Source organism: Gavialis gangeticus, unplaced genomic scaffold (genome assembly GCF_001723915.1).
Source record: "Gavialis gangeticus isolate Ggan-Ray unplaced genomic scaffold, GavGan_comp1, whole genome shotgun sequence".
In the NCBI taxonomy this organism is placed as follows: domain Eukaryota; kingdom Metazoa; phylum Chordata; order Crocodylia; family Gavialidae; genus Gavialis; species Gavialis gangeticus.
This window is the reverse complement of record NW_017729024.1, coordinates 129,160,006-129,170,009: the sequence shown is the minus strand read 5'-3', so window position 1 is coordinate 129,170,009 and position 10,004 is coordinate 129,160,006. Positions and strand designations below refer to the sequence as shown.

Sequence of the window (10,004 nt, the reverse complement as noted above, 5' to 3'; positions counted from 1 at the left end):
GGGGGGGGGGGGGGGACATCTACACATCTCTATTGCCCACTTTTTAATCCAATTATAAAGTTTTATGCAGATTTGGAAGTTATCAGAACGGGGGAGGATTTACATGGAGAGGAAGCAGTCTAATAGATATTTACCTCCTATATCTTTGAAAGGGGAGGGATTTGCCAAAAGACAGGAATCAGTGAAGCAGGCCTGGAAGGGACCTCCAGAGGTCACTCTAGTCCAACCCCCTGCCTGAGGCAGGATCATCCCCATCCAAACCATTCCAGAGTCCATAATTTAAACTCTACATAAGCAAGACATTGGTTGTCATTGTTCCCCTGCTTTACTTGTGGCAAACCTAACAGACATGACACCCTAACTTGCCACAAGTAAAGCAGGGGAACAATGACAACCAAGGTCCTGCTTCTAGATAATGTTCTCAATGTACATTCAAGAGATCCCAGAAGAGGGCCATGCCTCCTGCTTCAGAGGAAGGCAAAAAAGGAACTGTATTTGTACTGGTGTTGAAAAGTCTCTATTCACACCCTCCTCGTGGTTCTTTCTTCTCTGCCAAGTTCTGTGGTAGTCAACTCCAGTTCTCACTCCCACCCATAGTCAAGCCCAATACAAAGGTAGAAAATCAGATCCGGACATACTGCTCACCTGAATAAGATCTGCAACACCCATAGTGCTATCTGGTCTTACTCAGCTTGAATGTTAATGGGCACACATCAAGCTAGAATTCAGAGGCTAACTGAGCAATCCTAACTCCAAACAAATTACCAGATAACTTTGCAGGATATTCTAATCAGTTCACTACTGATAATATATTTAACATGAAAATCTGTTGGAATTGCCCCTTTAAAATGTGTCAGATTCCAAGCAGCATTCAATTCTGATAGGGTCAGATATACAAGTCTATTATCCCCGCAATACAAAGCACAGGAAAAATTGAAAAAGTCACCAATCACTAGAGCATCACAAAAATACAAACAATAATAAAATAAAATCAGATTTTTGGGGGTGTTCTTGTCCCATTTCCCCTTATACCAGCCTCCCTCCTTAGTAGGTGAACATGACCGTTCAAGAACTGAGCAGATTTTCCTTCATTCAAAAATAAAATGCTATTTACTACTGAAGATTCAGGTCTTGGGAGTCGCCTGTGTCCCCCACAACACACACCCCGCCAGTGACATTTTCTAACTGGTCCCAAGATTCAGCACAGCACTTAATGTCATTAGCTTTGTTTATGACCTTGTTTTTCAAAGTACAAGCCCGCTTGTAAGGTCAGACATAGCTAAAACACCATTTACAGAATGCTTTTCAGTTTACAATTCTAAAAATTTCCTTTTCCTTGCAGAAGTTCCATCCCAGACACCTTTACAGTCCTCCTAGTCTTAACCCACCCCCCCACCCCCAAAAAAAAATCCACCATACAAAGCAACACTATAGCAAACAAATCTACACACTTACTGGCAATGCAAGAGTGGAAAGGCCAATGGATTATCTTCAGCCACTTTGTATTAGGGCCATATGCAGCTCATGCTAATTTGCTACTGGACAGAGTCCAGCAAGCTATTAAAATCATAATTTGGTAACGTTTTTTGGCCTCTGATGAAAAGGCCACAGCTAAGCTAGTATGCACATCAAATCGCATCTTGCCTTCACAAAGCCTTATGAGGCCTCCAAGTCAAGAATGAGGTCATTGGCAGAGAAGCATGGGAAAGCCCATATTAAACCATGCCGGTATGTTACTATAGAACAGTTCTGTTACTTGCTGAAGCAGTGCAATACTCAGTTATGCCTTATTGTTTGAGATAATGAAGCTGTGCTGTAAGACTCCATTATTTCATGCAAGTATCTTTCTGCTTTTGAAAGAGAAAAGGATATTTAAAAGGAAAGTTTAAATATTTAAAACAGTTGTCAGAACCAACATTACCTAGCAATTCTTAATCACGTCTACCCCAACTTTGTTTTGATATGCACCAGACTCATGCTGTATTCCAATAGCTAAAACTATAATCTAGAAGCATCAGTTTAATAGCAATTCTTACACTTGCTTTCCCCAGAATTTGGTAAGGTTTCCCATCCCTAATTTAGTGGTATAGATTATTCAGGTTAACCACAGTGCAAAAGATCTACTTATCCTAAACGAGTACTAGACCTACCCTAGTGAACTGTTACTGTCTACAAATATTAAGCCTTCACTACAAACCCTCACTTTCTTAAAATCCCCCTTTCCCAAGGTTTGGAAGACTTCCTAGATGTTCAACAAATGCAATGAAGTCCGAGTATGCTATAGTTCAGGGGGAGACAACCCCCAGCATGGGGGCCAGAATGTGGCACGTAAAAGCATTTTGCTTGGCACACCTGCCTTGGGGCAGGCAGTAGGGAATGGACCGGGGCTGTGTGGTCACAACAAGGATCAGACCCTCCACAGCTCCTTCACCATCTGTCCCAGCACGTCAACATCTTACAAATCAAGGTTGTGGGCATTTTTGGCAGTCTGTCCAAAAATACTGCCTACCCATTATAGCGCCCCCACTGACAAACAGCAGCTTTGACAAGCAGCAGAGTAAGGAGACCAAATACATGGCAACATCTGTCACTTTAGTTCACACTCTCCTAAGTGAGCTAGAACTGTAGGATTGGGCCAGCTTTGGCTACTTGGGACTGCTCTGAAGGAGCGGAGGCAGACCCCAAAGTCACTCACTGAAATAATGTAGCCCCTCATATGTCCCAAAGACCATCTGGCTGTAGTGGTAAAACAAGGAACAAAGACTTGCCATGAGGAATTTATTAGCTGCAGACCTCTTTGGCAACTACTCTTTATGCACCAGTCTGATTCCCACCCCCATCCTCACTCCTAACTAGTCTTGGATTTTGCCTTCTCTAATGTAGTCTGATCCTGTTGCTGAGCTCAGCAACAAGGATCCCAGCAGCCTGGGGGATTCCCCCACAACAAACTCCAGCTGATGGGGGAAATCAAAGCCTGGAACAGGCTGATAAGTCACTTACCTCACCTACAGCAACCTGAGCCCAAGAACTGCAGGCGCACAGGGCGCCTCCACCACGCTTTACAAACACACTCTCCCTGCATGTGGGGAGGCACAGTGTTGGTGACTTCATAAAAAGGCACCTGTAGCCTTGGCAAGCAGTGTAGGAGCAAGGGAAGCACAGGCTGCCAGAAGCACTCCTGCAGACTCAGCGAGAACGCCAAAGGCACACCCGCAAGCCGGAATGGGAGAGACCCAGATGGACCTTGACCCCACAATGACTGGCAGCATTGAGCCACACTGGGACTGGTGGGACCTACCTCAAGCGTGAGCCCAGAGAACTAGCAGCGGACATACGAGTCCAATTCCCTATGCGGTGCTATGTTTGGTGCCCAGGGTACTTCGAGTTTCAGTTTGCCTTTTGTTTGAAGTTCATTTTCTATGAAACCAAAGCCAACCCACGAGCATCCCAGAGCGACCCAGCAGAAGGAGCTGGTAATCCCCGACTTGCCTTAAGGCTGGCAGCCAGAGAAGGGTACTTCCACCAGTTACCCCAGACTTTTGAGACAGGTGGGGGGAGAAAGTTGACCCAAGTTCAGGAAGGGAGAGACAGAATAGTTAAGTTAATGTGAAGGCCGAGTAATGCATCATTACCACAACTTTATTCGGTTGGCAAGTGGACAGGGTATAGGGGAGGTAGAGCTCCAAGTCACTCGCTATAGCACCTAGCTAGCCTGAGGGTGGAGGGACACTCCATCTCCAAAAGAAGCTCCCATTCTATTCTTAAACCATCAAGGTATGACAGACAAACAGGAGGAAGATCCACCCCAGGCACAGAGGCTCCAAGCACCCAGTTGATCTTTCCTCAGGTACAGGCCCCTTGCTCAGAAGGGACTACCTCTAAAACAAAGTGTCTGTCCCTCTTCTGCCCATGTAACTCAACTAACGGAATTTCAGAGTTAGGCACACACACAAGTACATGTTCATGCAGCCCTCCATCAGTGTTGTAGAGAGCAGGTCAGAAGCCAGTGATCCTGCCCATACAATCTAAAATATGGTTCCTGTAAAGGAGACTTACCACTCAAAAGTTTTTGGAACTAGGCAGGAGTTAGCATCATGTATTCACAGTCTGCCAATGGAAAGACATTTCTTTGCATATTTAATTAGATTCTGACATGGGAAATTCATTCCCATGTTCATTAAGAGTTTAAGAATTTTAAAAAGTTACCCTCTTCATTTTATAAATCAAGTTTAGTCTTTATGAAATATTTGCACACCATAAGCACGCCCACAGTGTCACCCTTGCACTATCCCAGGTAAGGCAGGCAGCATAATTCTTGTAACAAACTGAGCTGTATATGCAGTTACTTCATGTGAGCCAAGAATACAATAGCAGATGAAGCTGAACAATACTATATAAAAATCAAAATACTGGTGTGCTAGAAGTTTAAGCACCCTTTCCCTTTTTTTTTTTTTTTTAAAATTAAAAGCACTACTTTCACAGATATTTATTCCCTCACTACCTTCCAAAATTCAATAAGTTGCAGTGTGTTGTCTGTCTGTAGCACTTCCAAGCGAGTCAGTCATTTTGGCCCAGTAGATTTCTGGCTGAACAGAGCAAAGGAAAGGAGACATTGGTTATTCTAGCCATCCTAGGGCCCCGGCAGACACTACATATATCATGTAATTAAAGTGATAAATCAGGCCATAACTTGTAACACACCTCATACGCAGCCATTTAATATCACCATCCTCTTTATAACCACTTTCAGGTATCTGAAGACATACCAAATCCTCCCTCAGTCTTTTCTCCAGACTAAATAAATCCATGTTTTTCCAGTCTTTCCTTATAAACCATATTTCCCCAGATCTCTAATCACTGCTGTTGCTGTCTTCTGGATTCTTTCCATTTGGTCTTAAAAATATGGACAAAACTGAACAGAGGACTCTAGGTGAGGCCTCATCACTGATTAATAAAACAGAAGTATCACCTCAGTCTTGATCGGTTAAAAGAACTCAAAGCCCAATTCATGCCTGGGGTCAACTTAGTAAGCATTCCACCATTCACCTTCCCTGAGGGGCCTGATCCAGCACATATGCTCTGAAAAATGCAATGCCACATGCTTAAGAGATCAGACTCCACACAATCAAATGGCAGGTATAGTTGTATTTTTGTTCCTTATGTGCAAAAGATGCACAGTCACACACATGCCAAATATACTGCATCAGGAATCCTCAACCCAATGCACTTCTTCATAACAGATGCTCTTAACTTCTGCCTATCACTGTACAGATTTCCTTCCTGACCCAATCTTTAGTAAACACAATAAAACTAGCAGAAAGCCAGGTTAATCAAGTATTAGGACACAATTTAACAATTTATAATTACACACATTGTGACTGAAATCAAATCCAGTATGCTTGGTACAGAATAAGAACTGCCAGATTTGCGTAAAACTCATTTTAGCTGCAAAACCAATATTTTGGGTCTACATTAGCTGTTTCTAGTGCAATATTAACATTTCCTGTTTAAATCTCATCCCAAGAAGCATTTACATAGAAGGCTGAACTGTTACAGCATAAGCTTCAAGAGGTTTCAGGGGGATGCACCTATTTTGTACAGAAAAAAGCAGGGAGCACCTTCTGCACTAAACAGACTGCACACTCTTGATTAAAACGGAGCACTTAACTTTTAATGTCCTTGTTCAACCGTTAATCATTAACAATGTACAAAAGAGTGGCAAGATAAACACTATATTTGGTTGCCAAATTACACCCATCCATAAAAAGTGGCCTAGGAGAAAACTATTTGCACAAAGCCACAAGTACTATGCACAGCATCCACCCACAAAGTATACATATGCAAGATAAAACTGACTTTAGTTATAAGAGTGCATTTACGCATATGTTTTCACTTTGTAAAATTTCTAGGTGGTTTACTAAGTATTACTCTTTGCACTTCAGAAGCAGCTGTCTGTTGCCCCACAACTACATACAGTTTAGCATTTTTTTAAAATGCACTAAGAGAAATAGCAGGCAATTTTGCCAAAACCCATTTGCTTGTAAGCTTTTGCACCTTGCAGTATTCAGAACCCCATGAATCCACTACAGTAACACAGAAGAAGCCTATACTTTATTTCATTAAAAATTCTACAACCCACAACTGGTTAGCAGCAATCATTCATTAAATGGTGCCTGGTAACTTGATCTTCATGGCTCTTACATGTCAAACAAGCCACCACCACCTTTTCTGAAAAAGACAAACAGTTTCACAAGTTACCATTTCTTCTGACTTCAGACCTTCTGGTTTCATCTGAAAGGTAACTTCGGACCATCAAACCTTTATAGCCCTCCATTTGCAAATCTCTTGCCAATATTAAAGTGCAGCTCAAAGCACGGTATAGGATAAAAATGCTTAAGGCATTGATCCTGTGCAATTCTGACAACTACAATCTACAGTACAGAAGGGTTGTAAGCAACTCCCAGTTGACATTCAGGAATTAAGTGGCAGATATTCACACATCATAAAAACAACTAAGCATACAGCTGCAATAAGGCCATTAAATACCATGAGTTTTAATATTTCTGCCATCTAAACTACTATTATATGCTTACAGAAAAACCAATCAAGCAACATTATGCTTTAAAAAAAATTAAAGGAAAAAAAAAAAGAATCAATCAGTCAATGAAATATCTACTGAACTCCTGTCAAGCTTCTCTAGTTGGATTGAACTCCCCTATCTCTTTAAATTTCTGGCAGGATGTAGTTAAAGTCACTTTCATATGAACACACCATACACCGTAGCAGAGGAAAACACCTGTGGAAGCCAGGGCTCAAAGCTTTCAGCTATAAGTCCTCTGATCAGTTATACAGTGCCTCCCAAACTGGCACTGGAGAAATCCCTTAATTAAAATATAACCAAAAATGCATTGGAATTCAATTCCACAGTGAAATACAGCTAGTCAAATAGAAAAGTTTGAGTGCAGAACTGGCATATAAAAAGCTAGTTGATTAACAAGGCAAGGACTGAATTTTTCCTTTTCTCTCCTTTTGTACTGTGTAGAGAAATCTCTTTATGTCTACAAGAATGAAAGGTAGCATTAAGTGTTCGGATACAGGATTTGTCCTTCAATAATAAGTACATCAGTCTACAAAAGACTACTTGAATTGTTACGTGCCTACTCTTTTCACAACAGAATTGCCTTGTTAGCACTATGAATGCAAAAAAGCATCTATGTAGAACTACAGATGGGATGAGAGAACTCTCATCTCCATTAATAGTTATAAACCTGCTCAGAACAGCATCTGCTCGCCTGGCAAGCATACAATATTTGCAAAAAACCCATAGAGCTACCTTGAAATTGAAGTTTGACGTAAACCAAGTGTTTAGTACTTACTAAGGGAGTAGAAGAAAAAAAAGAAGGCCTGATAAGTTAGCTAGCTTGCTAGCCTAGTAAATTAACTTCATAGTTTATTGGGAACCTAAACACAGAGGTACTAGCCAGATTTGTTTTCCCTGCAGTTATATCTGCTTGCCAGTAACCTATCAGCAAGGACTGTGTGCATTTTTGTTTGTATCTAGACCAGTGGGTTTCAACCTATTTTCATTTGCAGACCCCTTTCAAATGGCAGTACAAACTCCTTTGGAAATTTTGAATGGAGGTGTTGATCCCTTTGAATTATAAATGCGAGTATTTGCATACCTTTGATTGACCACAGTAATCTTTCATGGACCCTTTAGAATCCGCAGATCTCCTGGGGTCCGCGGATCACAGGTTGAGAACTGCTGACCCAGACAGTTCCCAATTACCACAGAGGTCCTATAGGAGTATTGCAGTGTTGAACCAAAAGCTTCTTAGTTGCAAGGTAGCAGGGGGAAAAAAAAGTGCCATCCCTGCCATGAATACTAAAACTACCACAAGCCTTGCTGCCTGCAGGGTGGGCAACAGCTAAACAATCATTTGCTATCCAGAACCACTCCCTAGTGTAGAGAAATAGCAAGCGGGAAAGCAGCTAGCTTTCATGTCCACCCCACCCATCACCATAAAAAACAACGGCCTCTCAATCTGTAAGATAGCTATCCTCAACACCCCAGTGAGGTATTTAATTCCACCTGACAGATGTGAAAGCAAAACAAAAAAATGGCAGTTTGCTCAGTCACAAAGCATCTTTCACAGCATAAGTGGCTCCTAAACCAGGCCCAATCACTAGATCAATGCTTCTCACAGGCACTTGCATACCTTTAGCTTTTCATGGGCACTTGCACACCTTTAGCTGCCACTAGCAGCAAACAGCCACAAGTATCAACTATGGAGAGCAAGGCTCAAAAATATCTGATCATCAGACACCAACCCCAGATGAAATATCCGAGGGCTAATAGAAAAAGTAGATGAAACCCTCAAGAATAATCCACAGACTGGATAGAAGCCAGAGCTGGCTGGCTCACACTAGGGTCTCGCCAAAGAGATTCATCCTCAGGCCCCAACTCCAAGAGGCGTTGTGCCTTCGTGAAACTGGACAGGCAGAGAAACTGAAGATGTTGCTGACAGCAGAACACGTTAAAATGCAGCTATGCTGAAATCTGGAGTTACAGATAAGGCCAGAGGCAGAGCTGCTTTGAGTTCTACAGGTGGTTTGCACATTGGACTCATTTGACTAAAAATGTTGTTTAGAAAAAAGGTGCAAAAAACCATTACTTTTTTCAGTTTGACAGCAAGACAGGAAAAGTGTAAAACAAACAAAAGCACAATACAAAAAAGTGGAATGACAGATTTTTAATGGACATCTTATGGCTAAACATGGTCTGGGGAGCTTGTCTGCAAGACACCCCATTCCCAGAACTAAAAGAGAGGGTGGGGGGAATGAAATCTAGGCTGCTGTTCCTTGGAGGAACATTACCCACCCAGCAGAAGATTAGGAAGAGAACACACACAACCAACTGCCATGTTAAAGCTAGGAAATATATTTCATAAGCAAAGATTAAATAAAATCCATATGGTAATGCAATTGGCCCAGTTTATGGTTAATGCAGCTGTGCATTTTTTCTCTAAAGCCCACACTTGTAATATTAAAAATCAAGATATACAGGAAAGTGATTAAGTCTGTTCTACAGAACAAGCTCTCCTGGTGTTAGCAAGGACACCACACAGTTCCACTCTTCAACAGCAGGAAAATAATGTTAACTGAACCAACTCAGATCTGCCTCTGCAACAGGAGCACCACACACAATCATTCAGAGGTGTTCAGGACTGCACAGCATAGTTACATCCTGCTGGAAGAAAAATTGGGTGGTGTTGTTACCAGGCTGAACCTCACTAGTTTGAACTGTAGTATGAAACCAGATGGGTTAAGAGGCCACTCAGGTGAGATGCACACACTCTCCAAGGGAGAGACATATCAGACTACTCATTACAAGGGCACATGAGTTAGGCTCACAAGGGCTCAGTTACTTTGCAGAAGACCGACCAAAGTTGAAAAGCAAACAGAAACCACTTCCGACCAAGGAGCAATGCCAACCACCTCTTACTTAATGTTTTGGGTTTTGTTTTTTGGGGTTTGTTTTTTTTTGGGGGGGGGGGGCACAAAAATCTTGTTGGTCTAATAAAAGATATAATCTCTACTAGAGCCCTGATTGCTCTACTTTAGCACAAGAGCAGTGCTGGGCAGTGAGTCCACACGTGATGTCAGAGGCAAGGGTTTCTTGGGGCGACCTCTTTTAGCGGCCCAAGTAGGCAGCTGGGCTGCGGCTACACGAGCTGTGGCGGGGCAGGCTGCTCCCTCAGGCCAGCGGAGACGAGGCAGCGCGGAGGCAGCCCCCGGCCTTGCACAGCTCGTCTCCCCCAGCCCAGAGGCGACCTCCCGCTGCCCCGAGCGTCCAGGACAGCGGGACTCACCCGCTACAGACCTGCCCGCGAGTGCCGCCGCCTCGACCTCCGCCCCGGGGGCGCCGGCAGTGCCCGCGGACGGGCAGCACGTGTGTCCGCTCAGGCTCCCCGGGGCGCAGCGGACACACCTGCGCCGCCGCC

At 43.1% G+C, this 10,004-nt stretch overlaps 1 protein-coding gene across 5 annotated transcripts in view; it reads right to left on the bottom strand.

Annotated features, from left to right (window-relative positions):
• The window catches only part of IQGAP2 (IQ motif containing GTPase activating protein 2), a 272,642-nt gene that overhangs the window by 262,320 nt on the left and 318 nt on the right, over positions 1-10,004 (bottom strand). The window lies entirely within an intron of this gene.